A 10,904-nucleotide genomic window follows, 5' to 3' on the forward strand; every position below is an offset into this window, starting at 1 on the left:
TATGGCCTTTTTGACCATCTATTGTACTCTTGAATTTCATTTTTGAAGTATAACTATATGCTGTATTCTAGTATAACATACCAAGTGAATTATTGTTCAAGTAAGGTTATTTTGGTCCTCTTCACAGGTTTATTCACTGGTTCTTTTGATCATCACTTAATGTTTTGTTGTCATGATTGTTCTGTTATTAAAACGACAAATAACCAAAATTTTTGACTATGCCTATTTCATCATGATAATTTGTTTGGATTTTCTTAGATTACACTGATCAAAATCTTCTGAAAACAGAGTAATCACATGAGGAAATTCTTTTGAGTTTATATGAGAACGAATAGAGTTATTTTTTAAAAACGAAACTATAAGAAAAAAAATCAAACTAAATTAATAAAGTTATTGGTTCCACAAAACAAGAATTAAGATTCATATATGAATTTAAAAAATTAATATTTTTATAACTGAAATAATAAAAGCTATTTACTTCAGTTAATATAAACACTATTTCTGCTCCAATAGAGGATGATTTATATAATGACAAAAATAACTAAAACTGTTTACAGAAAGAAAAATTCTGAAAATGTATTTGGAATATACTTACGAATATATTTAATACATTAACAAAAATAATTAGCTTTATTAAAAAAAAAAGAGTTCTATAAGAAAAGGGTCTTTTCTGTCTTCTTATTCATCACACCATTTCCAAATATGTCTTGATAACAAAGAGCATCATTGAATATTACAATGTTATTTAAAATATAAATAATATAGCATTTAGATAACAAAGAACATCATTGGACATTGCAGTGTTATTTTAAATATAAATAATATAAGGTTTAGATAACAAAGAATGTCATTGGATATTAAAATGTTATTTAAAATTTAAAAACATAGGATTTAGATGTGCAGGATTTAAATAAGGAAGAGCATCATTGGATATTTCACTGTTATTTAAAATATAAATAATATAGGATTTAGATAATAAAGAACATCATTTGGTATTACAATTTTATTTAAAATATACATAGTATAGGATTTAAATGTGTTTAACTTCACTTATTGTTGCATTTTTCAAATATTCCTATTAAATGATATCATTTGTTTTCCTTTAGACTGTAAGTAAACTTGTTAAACGTCCCATATCAACATTTACATTCACGAATCGCTCTTAAGAAATTAAAATGTCCCAAAATATCTCCCAGAATCCAGTCAACTTATGCAAAGTAAAGAGAAAAAAAATAATATGGCACGCAATGGACGGTAATGAAATTATTGGAATACGACTTTTTATTAGTTCAGAATTTAAAAAAGAAAAATAAATAGGGAGCTCAAACATGGAGCGGACAAAACTGTTGAAAGGTCCAGAAACCAGAAAATATTTCATTTACCTGAAGTGGTCAATCGATTTCTAAGTTCATTATAACGTTCGACGAACTCTAGTTCCTAGAAAATTGTAGCGTAGACAGGAGGGAGCTTCGATTTTTGCTACAATTTCGCAGACAACCTATCTTGAAGGTCGCCCTCGGTCATTGATCTTATGATATAATTAACCTATCAAAGCTCTCCCTTTTAAGTAATAGAGGTTTTTGTGTTAGGTTAGTAGTATGTCACGTTTGACTTTTGTTTAGTCGGCTCTACAAATTAATTGTGTCGCATGTTTTTTATAAACATAGTTTGCAGAATTTTGAGTGAGGAATTGAATAAAATACCTTTTAATTGGAAGGCACAACAGTTATATGACACAAGGAAGAACACTAAAAATCCATTTAATTAAAAAAATTATTACAGTAAAGTTTAACTGATACGCTTTTCAAGGGACTGATGTAAAGCGATATATACATAAAAAGACATATAATCGAAATTTTAATAAAGAAATTTGATTATTAGATATTTAATGCTATTAAAACCAATTCACTTAGAAGTAGAAACCATAAAGTTTTTAAGATAATACTAATATGTTTCAAAATAGTACTAAAATTAATAATTAATTTCTGAAATTGAACATTTAACATTAATTAAATTAAACATTTATCGTTTAAAAAATTATACCTCCCTTGTGTACCTTGAGTATTAAATATACATTTCCTATTTTATATGATTTATGTGCTGGCAAGTATATATTTAATTTTGAAAAATCATCAATCGTCTTCTGAAATTCCCATTATTGGAAATTAAGTACAGCATCATGAATCAAATCAAGTTCATAGAATGGGTTTTTTTTTTTTTTTTCACTCTTGTTTCGATAAGCAAAATAAATTCATTTTTCAATGAAACCATTGTTTTATTCAAAGAAAGATGAAATAATTTCTTCATCATCGCTTAAATAAATTAAATGAAAGTGAGAAAATCCTTTTTCAGGAAAAGTTTCCTCTTTAATTGGAATGGATAAATAAAGACTGAAGCAAAATACTTGTGAATTTTAGAAAGGATGAAAAGATATATAACTGAAGCTTTGTATCGAATAAAAGAAGTATTTTATGCTAACAATTGTTAGAAATGAATTGAAAAACTGTGATGAAACCACGTTAAAATATAAATAATGTATAAATGAGATGTTGAAATGTAAATGAGTATAAATGATGCTATAAACGGTATTTTACTATAGTTATTTAAAGAGTTCGAAATTATTAAATAAATTTTAATGCATATTTAAAACATAGCAAATTTTTTTATCCTAAATTAGCATAACTAAGAAATTTAAAAATTATAAATTCTTCATAGTTATTTTATAAACAGTTATTTTTCAAAGAAAACAAATATTGCATGAATTATAATTCAGTTAAAAATTGCAATGCAAATGCTACCTGTTACAAATATAGCGATGTGCTCTGAATTTGAGTTCTCATCATACATCTTCTTTAAAATTTCATAAAAGGGAGGCAACAGTTATGATAAAGAAAAGGAAATTTTGAAAAACATTTATATAATTATTTTAGGGGCTGGAAATATTAAATAAATTTCGATACATGTTTAAAACATAATAAGTTTTTAATGCAAGAGTTAGAAAAATATAGAAACATTTTATATTATCTTCAAAACGGTTGTTTTTCAAAACACACACACACACATATATATATATATGAACAAAGAAAAGAAAATGACCGCATCGTAACTAGCAAAATTCCTGTGTTTGGTCCTGTATTTAATCTTTATCGCTGTCATATTTTTAAGGTATCTCCTCTGATGCTCCATTGCCTTTTTGCTCCCTGGGCCTTTTTTAACTTTTGCGTGTAGCTGCTATAAAAACTTCCCAAAGATGCACAGACATGAAAAAAAAATGATAACAGCATTCTAATGTAACGAAAAAGTTATTGAATTCACCTCAGTTGAAGTGACATGCACATAAACCGAGTTTTACGAATAGTTTGAGCAAGGTATGAATTCACCTTTGGGACTTATCATTTTTTGCTAAACTCCTTTCAGCCATAACAGTTGCATTATCATATACTTGTCTCTACACTTCATTATACAGAGACATCAGCTTTAACATTATGTTTGCTAACAATTATGTTTGAAATTCCATCAGAAATTTTATTTTTTGTTTCTATGAAATCTCAGACTCCCCTACTTGCACTTTCTTAGTTTCAATCACTATGCATCTTAATACCTGGCTTGTTTTGTCTTAGTGAGAAACAGACGGAATAACATTTAGAATTTATTACTTCTCTGATGTTATGTTGGCTTAGTTTTAGCTCCCAAAATAGCAAAAAATTCGTTGTGAATTTCTGGTGATATATAAGTGATTGAAATTTTGCAACCCATTTTAGATCTAACAAGACTAATAACTTTGCAATTAAACGTACCAATTCTAAATATTTGTCTCTATTAGCTCTCGTATCATTTTTTCTGTGATCATGTAGGTATTGATATAGAAGAAGCATGATATGATCAAAAATTTTGTATTTGATTTTTATATATACAGGAGCAAATAAGATTCGATGCGGCTGGGATTGAAAATATGAATTTCTCCTGTGCTAACTCTTCATTTTTAATTAAACTTCTAATAAAAATTTTGAATAATTTTATTTTCAAAATTTTTATTAGAAGTACATCAATTCTTGTTGGGCCTCTGATACACAAGAAGAAACTTCATGGAAATATCATGTTCCTAACTTCAACGACTTGTGCTGGGCTTTCATCTGTCAATGTTTTGTGTGTGTGTAAGAGTTACAAAAAAAGTAAAAGTTTAAAGAATGTGAAACCTGAAGGATAAAACTTTTAAAATTATATATATATATATATATATATATATATATACATACAAATTTTAAGTTCCCAGATCTTTTTTTATATAAAAACTAAAATTTCCCAAGATTGCTCCAACACATAATAGTTTTCAAATGCATGAAAACATTAAGAAACATCGTGAAAGAAAACACGATCACTGAAAAGCTATGGCTTCAAGTAAAAATGTTATCATACTGGAATTAACACAATCGACTAGCGTAATTCCACGCCGCAATGGATTACAATTCATTATAAAATAGTTAAATCCTTTTAATAGGTTGTTCAAGTGATTGCTCCAAAGCGACATATTAATGAGTACAATAATCAAATGTATAACGGACTAAAGAGGATAACTGTAAGTGTTTTTTAGAGCAGCGTCACCCACGTTCGATAAATCTCTTTTGCGCACCAAATTCACCCTGCAGCATTCTTATTTTTTCATTCGTCGAACCGATCTGTGCCTTTTTTCTTTACCACATAAAATGGTTAAACATACATTTATTATTATAACTAAAACAAATTCTTCGTCGTCTTTGAATTCCACTGAAGTTTGAACGTTTTTCGAGTCACAACAAGTACTACATCGTACGTACTTTGTACTATCCCTTCGGGATAACCTTCCCAGTACTTCAATAAACAACAATGTACATTGTTGAAGAAAGAGGGAAGTCATTAAGTGTTACCTTAATACGTGTTGACACCCCTGGATCTATTTCACCCTGGATTCTTCTCCGAATCCTCCCTTTTTGGTTTTCTTTCTTGATACATCCGGTAAACAAACCTTTGTGACAATGGTTTCAATTTAAAGTATACAATGCATGGGGAAACAAAAATCCACACAGAAAGTTTTATTTGCGCATCTCAAGAAAATTAAGCACTTCTTTCAAAATCAAGAACCTTTAAGGTACTTAAAAAAAAGGGGGGATTAAATTTCAGCACTTTTCATGACGCTACGTACCCTGAATCCTTATATTTGTGTATAAGGAAATCATTAACGAATAATTCTGATTTTTAAAACTTTTATTCTCCAATTATTTTCCCACTATATGCATATTAATAAATATATAAATACTATTATATATATTCATAAAATTATTCAAATAAAAACAATTCCAATAAATTATTAACACGTTTTTCCAGTTAAAAATAGGTTGAAATACGAAATTAAAGTGACAAATTATTAAAAGATGAACCTCTTAATGTTCATTAATTAGGACCGCAAAATGCCTACATCCAAGCTGCCTGCCTCTTGAAATAGGAGCTTAACCATTTGTTACAAACCTGTAATTTTGCTTCCCAGCGCGAATAGTGTCATCATAAGAAAGACCGTTTTACAGTCATCCGTATTGAATGCTGCCGAATGTCGAGCCAGTAATCCCAGAGCCTAGCGACAAACTTGGCGATCATTTGGCAACGAATTTGGCGACAAAATGGATAATGAGCGAAACTTCGAGAATTAGGAACCGAGATACGCCTGCTTGTTCTAGAAGCTTCTAGTCCCGCCTCCCGAGAACTATGAAAGGCCGGCACTCTCAAGCTGTGTGTCGAATTGGGTCGTCGTGTGTGAGTAGTCGGAGTCGCTGACAAGTAACGAGCCTTCCAGAGAATAGCGAAGCAACGGCGAATTACTAGCGTTGTGTGGAGCGAGTACTGAACTGCTGTGTGCCGAATCCTGTTGTCTACTGTGGAGGCAACGTCATATATTGTGTGTAGTAGCAAGTTGTGAGAAGTAGTGAGTCGGCAGCTAAAGCGTGAAAAGACAGCAAGAAGTTCAGCCGTTGGAGAGACGGTAAAGCGAAGCTCCAGGGATCACCTCTCCTGCTGAATTCTGTCTGGCCGCTTCGTGTGCAGTGGACGATTACTACTTGTGAGCTACTGTCTGCTGTGGTGAGCTACTGTCTGCTGTCCTGTGTTCGTCTCTGCTGTAAATATTTGTTGTCTGTGTATTCGTCGTCTTTGTGTACCCGTGCTCTTCGTGTAAATAAACGTCGTCGTTATGGTCTACTGATGCCTGCTGATTATGTTTTCTTACACCATATCACTACCACTATCAAAAGAACCCTGCGGTGGAGGAAAATCCGCAGCACATTTATCTAATATCTTTGATATTTACTAATATCAGTGATCTTGTAATTAAATCAGGCATTCTGTAAGAGGTATTCACTTTTAATTCAATTCGCATAAGAATCTAAAAGGAAAATACGATTTTTATATTTTGAAATAAATGGCTGCTAATAAATTTATTACAACTTGATAAGAGTGTAGTTAATTTTATAACACGGTTATAAATCAGACTCATCATTGTGAGAGAAGTTAATGCAATATAAAAGAAATATAAAGTCCTGCAATAAAATAGACAAATGTTCAGTTCCGTTGTCAAATTTCGTTTTTGGAAAAAACAGTGTATTTTTATATTTTAACACGCTAACCATCAGGGAAACAAGTGTGTCTCACAGGCAACATATTTATTCGGGCCTCATGAATGGCACATGTTTCATGTGCTTGCATATGTAATTAGTCAATTCTTTCTTATGACCCAGGACATCTAAATAATATTTTGTGAAAGGCGATTAAAGTGTTAAACTTCTTATTTGATAAAAAAAACTCAAATTATCTAATTAATATCGGAAACTTTCCGTATTAAATATATGACAATATTCGCTCACGTTTATTTAGAAAAATATCTAACTTAATGATTTCTTCACCATCAAATTTTATTTAATGATCAAATTATCGTTTGTTTCGAAAAGTGCGACATATAATTTGGAATTGGAGGGAAAAAAACGTATAATATTTAATTTTTATTTCCATTTCTTATCTTAACTAGTAAAATAGTTAACTAGTTTTAAATAGTAAAACAAATTAATAACATTTGTAATACAAACTTTAATTAAATAACTTCGCAATATTTTAAATACAAATGTCCTTGTCCATTTTTGTTTAGTCAGTGTCTTTCTGGCATAGGTAATCTTTTTTATATATAAATGATAAAAAATTTTATAAATAAAACATGCTTCCAAACGAAATCTAACATTCGGCCCACAGATACATCCTTTCTTAAAATTTGGTAGACATAGTTTTCCTAAAACTTACGCAGTTCGGTATGTCGAACACGAGCACAGATTTAATAATATCGATAGCGAATATCTGCTGTTAACCTAAAATAAATTTGGATGGTAAAATTTCTGCACTTTCTATAAATTTTTGCTTTATCTAAACTACTTCGTAGCCAGCTATGTCTTTAGATATTGAGTTGCACTAACTCTTACATTATTGTCGCGTCACAAATAGTGTTGTTTGGAGATACAAGTGAAACTTATCTTTGTTTCGGGACTATCTACGTATATTACCGTTAAATATCTTTTGTTTCTAAGGGAAATTTAAAGTTAAGTGCACAACTCCGACTTACAATTGTTTATAATTTGCGATCAATACTTTTTTTTTATAATGAGCTTCTAATGCTATTTCTTAGCATTGTTCTACCATGAAACTTACAAAAGTAAATAAAAATGTTTCTTCATTTTTTTTTTTTTTTTTACTTCAGAAAATTTGACTTGAAAAAGGATTCGAACAGATTCGAAGACTTCCTCTGGAATAATATCTTATTTCTAAATAATTTAGTTCTTAGTCTTCCAGTGGTATCTTTTTTTTGAAATAGAACCATTATACATATAAATCAGTGTAATATTTGAATATCTTTATATTATATTTATCACAACACTGATTAAAAAGAGTTTCATTAACCCATTAAACAATAATATCCTATAGATAGGTCAATCACGCCGAGTGTTATGACATTTACTAGCGACAATTCTAAAACCTCCCAAACAATCGAATCTTCTCTCTATATTCCTGTCCAAAATTGCACTTGATAAGACTCCTAGTACTTCACTTCATTTAAAAGCGCTTGTTAAGTTCGGAAAGCGTCTTTAACATAGAAAAAATTCGCCATTTAATGGTTAATCAAGAAATTCGTTTTCAGCGAGAATGCTCGGTAATCAAACATAATTGAAATTTGAAATATGCTACCAGAATGAAGAAATTTTGAGATAAAAAATATTTAGCGTATTAATATATATATATATATATATATATATATATATATATATATATATATATATATATATAACGGCGAGGTGTTTGGAAATCATTCAACAAATTCTAAAGTAATAAGATACTTATCAAGACACATACCTGAATATCAAAAATCTCATTAGTGTGTGAAATATCATAATGCTTCGAGGTCATATAAATAAAGAACATTTTACTGCTTACTAAAAATACAAAAACATTTGCAAAAGGACGTTATTCAAAGTTTAATCAGGCAGGGAGAAAAAATAAGCCATTTCAGATTCTTAGTCACCCTTTAAATGATAATAATAATTAAATAATAAAAAGTTGCAGCTTACATAGTTGTAAAAAAAAGCTAATTCATCTCTGTGGAATTGATGCTGCTATGTTTAATAAACATATTTAATCTGATAAGTTCTTTCCATCATCCAAAAAAAATGTTTTACATAATATATAATTTTATAGCTGCATCTTTTATAACTGCACAGTAAAAATTTCAATGCATAATTATCCTATGATTATGTATTAGTTCAATGGGCTTTACAAAGGAAAGGAAGTCAAATCAATTTCATAAAAATTTTAAATACTTTCTAGTATTAACAACATTCTAATTTCACAGAATTCATTTAAATTATAATACTTTTGAATCATTATAAATAATTTCTTTAAATTCAAGTTCAACATAAATTATAAATATTTTAATCAGTATTCTTTAAAATGATTGTGACAAACAATTATTGTGTTATTTTCACAGCATTTATTCTTGAAAATGAGGTGTCAAATTCATGAAGTATACTTTCCTTTATAACAATGCATCGTAAACGTTGCTGTAAAAGCGTACCACAATTAATATCTTCCAACATAATTTTAACGTAAAGAGAATTAGAAATTAGTAATAAGTTTAGATTTCTTAAAATTCCAACTGCCAACTCGAGGAAAATAAATTTTGTGATTATTTTAAAAATATGTTATTGAATAATCTTTGTGTCATATTATTGGATCTAGTATCAAATAGATAATTTATAAATCTCTAATCGTATCGGAATCCAAATACATAATTCTTCTTTAGTTTCAAAAGCACTTTTGGGGCATGTTTTTGGTACGCTTTCTTACCGTACATTAATTGACGATCCAAGAATTTTTTGAATAATTGAAAAAGAAGAGATAAAACGGTTAATAACAGGTTATAGCTCTTCTGGAATGAAAATTCAAGAAGAAAAAAAAGAAAAGATGCATCGATTACATTACTACGGATATTTAGTAATAAATATTCGATTTATTATAAACTCTTTCTTTAACATTTTATTATATTTCAATATTCAGTATTGAATTAATTTTTTTTAGCTTTGTGAACTCATTGGAAGTTGAATGAGAAAAACGTCAGTTATTTCTTAACTGTAAGCAATTTATTAACTAGATTAAGTTAAATGAGTAACACTTTCTTTATGCAACGAATCCAGCATTTCATTCGTACTACTTCTATAAATACTTATGTATGCCAATTTCAGGTATAAATTTGAAATTTCTGCATTCAGAATTTATCAGCAATCAATTATAATAAACATATAATAAGCATAAAATTACATAGCAATTAGAAAACGCAACTGATATTATTAAAAATAGTTATAATTATTAAAATTAGGAGTTTTTAACACAATGGCTGACAAAACATGCAAGTAAATATATGCAAATGTGGTCTTTTAGATGGCACGCTAGAATGTTAAAAAGAACAAAAACAAGATCGCCGGATTCGTACAACAAACTTTATCCGCAACAGCTAAAATCTCAAAACAGATTGTGTAAAAAAAAAAAAAAAAAAAAAAAATCCAATATGTAACAAAAATTAATGGGAAATACATTAGTTCATATTCATCAACAAGACAACTAGTTCCTTACTTAAAAGTAGTCAATATTATTATCTCTTCTAATCTAGTCATTTTTTTTATTTTGTTTAAGAATTTATACGTCTAACAAATGACATGCCGTTGTCGAATGATCAGATATGACTGAAAAGAAAGGGGAAAATCCTATAGTTTTCGTTTTATGAGTTCTTCATGCTATCGCTTTTTAATTTTCCAACAGAATACATCATTTTTTTATAGAATCATTTTCATTCTAACTCATTCATTGATTAATACTATCACTATGAATCGTTATAAAAATCCTCATTTATTTAAAAAAAGAAAAGAGAAAACTGCATATTAATATAGAGTTAAGAAAACGAAGAATGATCTCTTTTCACTACTGTAAAATGTCACTAGAAACTGAAACAAGAAAGCACATACTTCTTTTTTCAAATTATACAAGTGAAAGCTTTTATTTCTATCTTTCTTTTTTTAAATTATACAAGTGAAAGCTTTTATTTCTATCTAATTTCAAAGCAATAAAAAATATTAATTTCTTAAAAAATAAATTTTATTTAAGAGCTAATTTATATTCAGAAAGGAAGAAAACTAAATGAAAAAGAAATTGCAAAATATTCATTTATTTCAACATATTAAATATTGATACATAACTTAATAAGTAATGTTCATAAGTAACAGCAACAGCATCTAGTTCAACAGGAAAAAATGATAATACCAACATTTCTTAGTAAAAATTATCACATAGTT

The sequence above is a fragment of the Argiope bruennichi genome, chromosome X1 (genome assembly GCF_947563725.1).
Source record: "Argiope bruennichi chromosome X1, qqArgBrue1.1, whole genome shotgun sequence".
NCBI classification, from domain to species: Eukaryota; Metazoa; Arthropoda; class Arachnida; order Araneae; family Araneidae; genus Argiope; species Argiope bruennichi.